The following is a 7,529-nucleotide window of genomic DNA, read 5'->3' on the forward strand; positions in this document are numbered from 1 at the left end:
GGCAAAACAGGAACTGAATAAAAAAGGTGCGTGAAAGCGCAATGAGGAAGGCAGGCAGTGTGGTAACCGGGGGAGGGGTTTAGCTGTCACACTCTGAAGAGAGGAAGGTGTACTTTTCATTGGCTTGTTTGTTTTGTTTTGTTTTGTTTGTGTGTGACATTTTGCCAGTTCCTTATGTTTTTATCTTAGTTTTGACCTAATTGACCTTATTGTTTTGTACAATGAGATGTGGGTGCTCTTCACTTTTCAGGAAATAACTTTTGATTATTATACCATTGACAGAGCACTCAGCTCTACTAACTGTGTTAGGCAGTAAATAACCACCAGACTGTAGGGCAGCAGTTACAGATATGTGCATTGTGCTGTGTGTGACACTGAAGACTTTGGAGTGAGAAAAGTCAGGTTTTGCAGACACCATCCAGGAAGCCTGACTGAGGTCCATAAGAGCATAAAATAAAGCCAAGAAAAGTGTACACTTGGTACTATCAAAAACTGGCATTTTCAATATGGTCATCTAACTAACTGTATAAGAGTTGATCGCCTACAAACATTCCCACGCACTCTATAGAATGCCCTTTTAGACTATAGAAAGCATCTATTAGTTTTCCTTACACATACTAACTGTATGATTAGATCTAGACCAGGGCTGCCAAATCCTGCTTCTGAAGATCTACCATTCTGTAAGTTTTCATTTCAATCCTAATTTGGTACACCTGAGTCAACAACTTAGCAGCTTTGTAATGGTTAGAGTGAAAACCTACAAGGACAGTAGATCTTCGGTAACAGGGCTAGGCAGCCCTGATCTAGACCTAGTTATGCACCCTAAGAAACCCCAAATTAATGGTCGGTGTTTGTAAAGAAGAGTAATAGGTGCTCTCTATAGGCTACACAGAGCAAAACAATGTCTGAGTGCTACATATTTTACTCACGGGGCAACATAAGATGTGTTTGGCATGCAATTTAGAAACCAACCACTTGATGTTGAAATTGAATGACCAGTTGTGGGGACTTCCAGAATTAAATGTTTTTAAAGAAAGCCAATTAGGTGAATGATCCTGACTGCAATCAACATTGGGAGAAGAGTGAAATCTATCAAGAACGATTTTATAATCTAATATGCGTAGCACCATTGAGGCATGAAAGTTGTCTCACTGTACTACTATGCAGAGGTAAACTGATTAATGTATTTCTGTTTAGCTCCTATCTGGCACGACTTTAACAAGAAAATGGATCGTAAATAAATCTCCCTGTTACGTCTGAATGAATGAAAACAAGCAACGGAATGTATCGGGTCCTGCAACGTATAGAATGCATAAATACAACTTATTTCAAAATTCTGTTGCTTCCATGCCAGTATGGTGAGTGACATGCTCTTGAAAGCAGGCAGCGAATACAAACTTATTCTGTGCGTGTGCATATTCAGCCTTTCTTAGATCAATGCAACACCGACCACAAACTTCCTGCATGGGGCATCGCCAGGGCGATTTGCATTCTACATACAGTCACATTCTCCTCTTGTGCCCAGTTGCAAATAGGCTACAGGCAATTACTCATTTGCATCAAGGGCACAGTGGGGAATGGGTAAACACAGTTAAATTTACATAATGCGCAGTGGACAATATGGGTCTTCTTCTGCAAATGGCTTCTGGGAATTTGTGATGAATATAGATCACAAATAAATATTTAACATGTCACTAAGCAACGGATAGGGCACTGGGCAGTGAATTTGCAAATAAAATGGTTGTTCAATAGTTCTCCTTTACAGAATATCAGAGATACACAATTTCTGTAGAATATGAATGGCCCAAAGAAACTAACCCTAAAATTATAATGCTGTCCATCGTCTCCAAAATATTTTTTAAATGACAAGATAAGATAAGTATTAAATCAAATACTGATCTGAAGTCAGGGTCCAGAATTATTGGCACACTTGATAAAAATGCACCAAAATAGAGAGAAAAAATAACAGTTACTTTGATACACAACATGGCCAAAAGTATGTGGACACCTGACATCCAACATCTTGTCCAAAATTATGGGCATTAATATGGAGTTGGTCCACCCTTTGCTGCTATAACTGCTATTCAGATTGATCCCAAAGGTGCTGGATGGGTTGGAGGTCAGGGCTCTGTGCAGGTCAGTCAAGTTCTTCCACTCTGTTCCCAACAAAACCATTTCTATATGGACCTTGCTATGTGCCTGGGGGCATTGTCATGCTGAAACAGGCAAGGGCCTTCCCTAACTTAGGGAAGCACAGAACTGTCTAGACCAGTGGTGTCAAACTCGTGCCATGGAGGGCCGTGTGTATGCAGGTTTTCATTCCAGCCTCAGATCTTGATTATATAATTAGTTAAATTATTTGCTGAATTAGGGATGCAGGATTGTGCACAATGGTGACCCGACGTCTATGGTGACCCGCATTGTCTAAATAAAAATTTTCTTATATTCTGTGCTTCAATGCAGTTAAACGCATATGGCTGAATGAGTAATTGGACTCAATTAAGGCAGCATTAATTGGTTGGAATGAAAACCTGCATACACACGGCCCTCCATGGCACGAGTTTGACACCACTGGTCTAGACTGTCATGGCATTCCATCCTTCACTGGAACTAAAGGGCCAAGCCCAAACAATGAAAAACAGCTGCAGTCCAAGAGGTGTCCAGATACTTTTGGTCATATAGTGTATTTTGTAATTTTCCCACATATGGAAATTATTGGATTTATTAATGATTCGACCACAAATAACATATTTTCAAATTATACTGTAAACGTATTTCTCCTGTAATTAGTATACGGTGCGGTCTCCTCTGGCAAGGATAACAGCAATGAGCAGTCCCTTATAATATTTGAAAAGATTGAAGAGCACATCTAGATGACCCTTAACTATTTCTCCAAGCAGGAACTTTCGCATTCTTTGATGTCCTTCGGTTTATACTTATGGACTGCCGTCTTCAGCTCAGGCCCACAGGTTTTTTGATAAGGTTCAAGTCCGCAGATTGAGGTGGTCATTGCAGAACACTGATTTTCTTTTCACAGAACCATTTCTGTGGTGGTTGTGAGGCGTGTATGGGGTCATGTTGTCAGGTTGCGTGGGGGGGGTTGGACCCAAACGCAGAGGTCAAAAATACAAAAACTCCAAATGAAGGGAACAAAAGACTTTACTGCAAAAAAAGGAACAAAAAAAGGAACAAAACAACTTCTAACAAACAAGGGAAACTACAAAACGCAGGAACAAGGAAAAACCAGAATTTACAAACACGAGGAAACCAGAACATGGACAGGAACGCATGGGGCAGACTTGAGGAGGGGAGCACAGAACAACCAGACATACCGCAAGAATCCAGCACCTGAGTCACGGAAGAGGGCAACTTAAATAGACCACACTGACGAGACACAGGAGGGCACCATGAACAATCAGGCCACGGAAGGGGAAGGGAAAACGAGACAGCCAGAAAACAATGATTAGACAATTGGAAACAATCATACAATTAACACAGGGGGAGCAGGACACAAAACAGAAGTGCCGCCATCTGGCGGCCCAACAGGGAAAACGCAGACAGGAACACAGGACCATGACACATGTCTTTGTTGGAAGGTCCACCTATGGCAACGTCAGCATCCTGGCAGAGGTAACCAATGGAATTCATTATGCCAGTGACCTTAACAAGCACTCCTGGTCCACTGGCAGCAAGACAGCCCCAAATAATTAATGATCCACCACCATATTTGACAGTAGGTATGAGGTACTTTTCCTGGTGTGTCCCTCTGTATATTTATTTATTTATTTATTTATTTAACAGGGACAATACACATTGATCAACATCACTATTCTGTGATGTAACTGTGCCAGATTTAGCTAGATCGCTAATTTCCATCTGTTGTCCCTGGGCAGGCTGATGTTAACACATTAATAACAAGCAGACCAGACATGTAGATGGTGTGCTTGGCCAAAAAGTTACATTTTAGTTTCACCTGACTATAGCACCTGGTCTCAATCGTAGTTCCAATGACATTTATCCAGATGCTTGAATTTGGCAGTTGCTCTCTGTAAGGGCTACCAAGCATTTTCAAAGAAAGGTCTTTTATGGTTGATTACTAGACTTGGTGACCCCAAAATCCAATTAATCCTTTGGCTCTTTTTTGCCTCTCTCAACATCTTCCTTGTTGTATGGGGGACAACATGCAATTGTGTCCTCTTCTTGGCAAGTTTGTAACGGTTCCAGCTGTTTTAAAAAATTTGATTATTGCCCTAAAAGTCCTTAGCATTATGTTTAACCATTTATATATCTGTTTCTACCATTAATTTTTTTTTAGGGTGAAAACTACCACTCCTTCTGATTTCACTATTCTTTGTCTAACAACGTGGTTTGTGACAAAGGGATTTTACTTGTATACCTGAGTGAAACAGGAAGTGAAGAAAGTACTGTTCCTTAAAACTGAGATTAACATGAAGTGGAATGTGATTGCAGATTTAGTTCAGATTTTATTCAATAGAATCCTTAGGAGTGCCTAAAGACACCTATGTTTTCGAGGAAAAATAGTATTACTCAATGACATTAGTTTAAAAAAAAACATATAGCATAAAATATAACTCATTTCCTGTGTTGCTTCTTTCATACTGCATTTCCCCCTCATTTTCATCAAGGGTGCCAATAATTCTGAACCTACGGTATCTCAGAGCAACCGCCATTTATCAAGTGTATCAAGTGCTGCCCCCTGTTGGCAGCAAAGATATGAAAACGCACAACAACCTTGGCGGCGAGCCCTCGCGAAGGAAACCTGGGATGGCGGTCATGCTTTCGGAAACGTCAAGCTGTGATCATTCACTATTTCTCCTAATGAGGTCTGAAGAACAATTAAGGTCTGCCTTTGTATTATTTCATATAATCAATAACTCCAACAAATAAACACTAATGTTTCTGCATGAATGATGCCTTACCCTGCAGTAAGCCACACTATAGAGCCTTACTTTTTTAATCAAAGCTCCCCCATAAAGGCATCCAGCACAGAAAAGACACCTCTGATCCAGCACCAGGAAGTGACGTTCCCTGAGTGAGCGTCATCTCTGTGCCTGGTGAGTAGCAACCAAACTTTTATTTTGGCAACACTTGCCCTGCGTAAATGTCAGCAGGCTTACCATGTGACTGAAAGTATTCCTTTCTTTACTTTCTGCCTTTGTGTTTTTGGAGGAAATTCCAAATGTAAGATTACAAAATAATAGCCTAATAATAATAATAATAATAATTATTATTATTATTATTATTAACTTTAAAGTAGAATTAAAAGTAGATATTATGAATAATAAGCAAAACACCTCAATGTACTGAGAAGCGTAACTACATAAAAAAGTAAGACAGCAACTAAGGGAACAATGACCAGTTTATATAATGTGATATGTATATACTTTCACGTATGTTGAAAATGAATGTTCAACTGCCTTATATCCAAAATTTAGCAAAAATAAAAAAATTATATTCATAAAATACATAAAAACATTAAATTAACACGTTATCCAGCATGCTCCGTTAACAAAATAGCCAACTTTAATTTGAACTTTACAGTACAATACCTAATTTGAACTTTACATGACAGTACTTAAAATTTTTGTAACATTAGCAACTGCTATACTTCCCATAGGTGTAGGCACTATCCACACCATGCATTGTTGAGATCGAGATTCTACATAGCAGGATTAGAGCAACCTTTTGTAAAACAGCCATAATATTATGTAAACAAAAAAATTAATGACAAGAACAACATCAATTCAGAGCAGGGTAATGTGTAACCAGGTTTATGTATGAAAATATCTGTGAGTGTTACGTATGTATATTTCAAGTATAATGCCATATGTAGTATCATTTTTATTTCTTAAGAAGCATTTCCAATATAAAAAAAATCACCATATCTGCTCCTCAGTAGTACATCGCGTATAGCATGCAAATTGAAGCCACCCAAACTGTGTGGGTATGCAGATTAAGTTGGATTATCTAAAAACTGTTTTGAAGGGGGCTTTAATTTTAAGAGATAATTAAAACCCTGGAGAAACAGCATTGAGGCGCAAATAAATAAATAAATTAATCTCACTCGGCTAAAATATAATGTATTAAACTACCTCCAATTGTGCAAGTAACTTCCAAATCCACAAGATAGCGCTCTAAATACACAGTCGTGGCCTGAATGAAGGAAGCAAAATAGAGGTACTGAAGCAGTGAATAAAATTTAAAATTCATGTAATGAAAGAGAGATTGTGAAATACACAAAAAGTCTGTTGATTTGGAAATTCGAAAAAAATGTTTGATCAGACGGAAACGCTGGGAGTTTGCCAGTTATGAACGATTCAGAATAGTTTACAGAAGTTACATTTTAGCTGTCGGCTTGTTTGTAAAATGGTGTGGTTATTGATCGTTGCAGATCGGCATTTTTAAATGTCACTTGGGGGTTATATTATTATTATTATTATTATTATTTTGCTACAGGTGCATCGGAAATGTTGGATCGGAGGGAGAACTAGCCAATCTACAGGTAAAACATGATTTTTTAAGACGGGACAAGTTTAATCGCCAGTCAGATGGTATATTTTTTGATAATTTTGATTAACTGGTAGAGTACACATTATTCCCTGTCAATTTACGCGGAATTTGACATAAACAGGATGTAAGGTAGGCTATGGCCAAGACAATCCGTTTCTTGACCAGTTTCCAATTTTCTGCCATATAGGTTATATGGAACTGATTTTTTATTCAACTACCTGCATTATCTCCCTAATAAGAATCTGTATTGCATTTAAGATAAATTTAAATGTTTTTGCTCATAAAAAAACGAACACATCTTGCATGTTTAAAGAAGGAAATCATGCACAAATATATTATTTGTACGCACTATAAACATAGGCCTACGTTATGTGGCCCTTCTTCCCATGAATCAGACCAGGATAATTAATTTGGCATTTCAGAAGAGCAACTGGCCAGGATAATGCCTGCATTCATCACCCCAGTCTACTTTGGGGGAAAAATAAGCTTTTGGAGAGGAAGAAAATGGCATTGGCCTGTTATTCTAAAGAAGTGTCACTACATGGGAATACATCGTAGGATATCTGATTATTCCACTTAAGGTCCCCGTTGATTTTTTTTTAACACAACCTGCAATTGTATAGACTGCCTTTCGGTGATTTAAACATTTCTGTTCAAATACTGGCCTTCGTAATATTACAACAGGTGCTGACCTGCTGATGAATTTGGTTCGTCTTAATTGCGACGAATTCCGAAAAAAAAAAATCAGTCCCTCCGTCGCTTCCCAGGCACGTTCGAATACAGGTAGGCTAAACAAAATTGCCAACAGGTGTATTTCATACAATGACAACGGACCTCATGTTCTATACAAATAGCCTACAGCAATAGGATTTAGGCCTGCTATTCGATATAGACCTTACAGGCTATATCGGCTGCCTGGAAAGCTCAACAGACAAGTTTTCCAGAGCTTTGCATAGGAGATTCTCCCCCACCCCATCTTTCAAAATAATATATGACCA

This window comes from Anguilla anguilla, chromosome 2, assembly GCF_013347855.1.
Source record: "Anguilla anguilla isolate fAngAng1 chromosome 2, fAngAng1.pri, whole genome shotgun sequence".
Taxonomy (NCBI): Eukaryota; Metazoa; Chordata; class Actinopteri; order Anguilliformes; family Anguillidae; genus Anguilla; species Anguilla anguilla.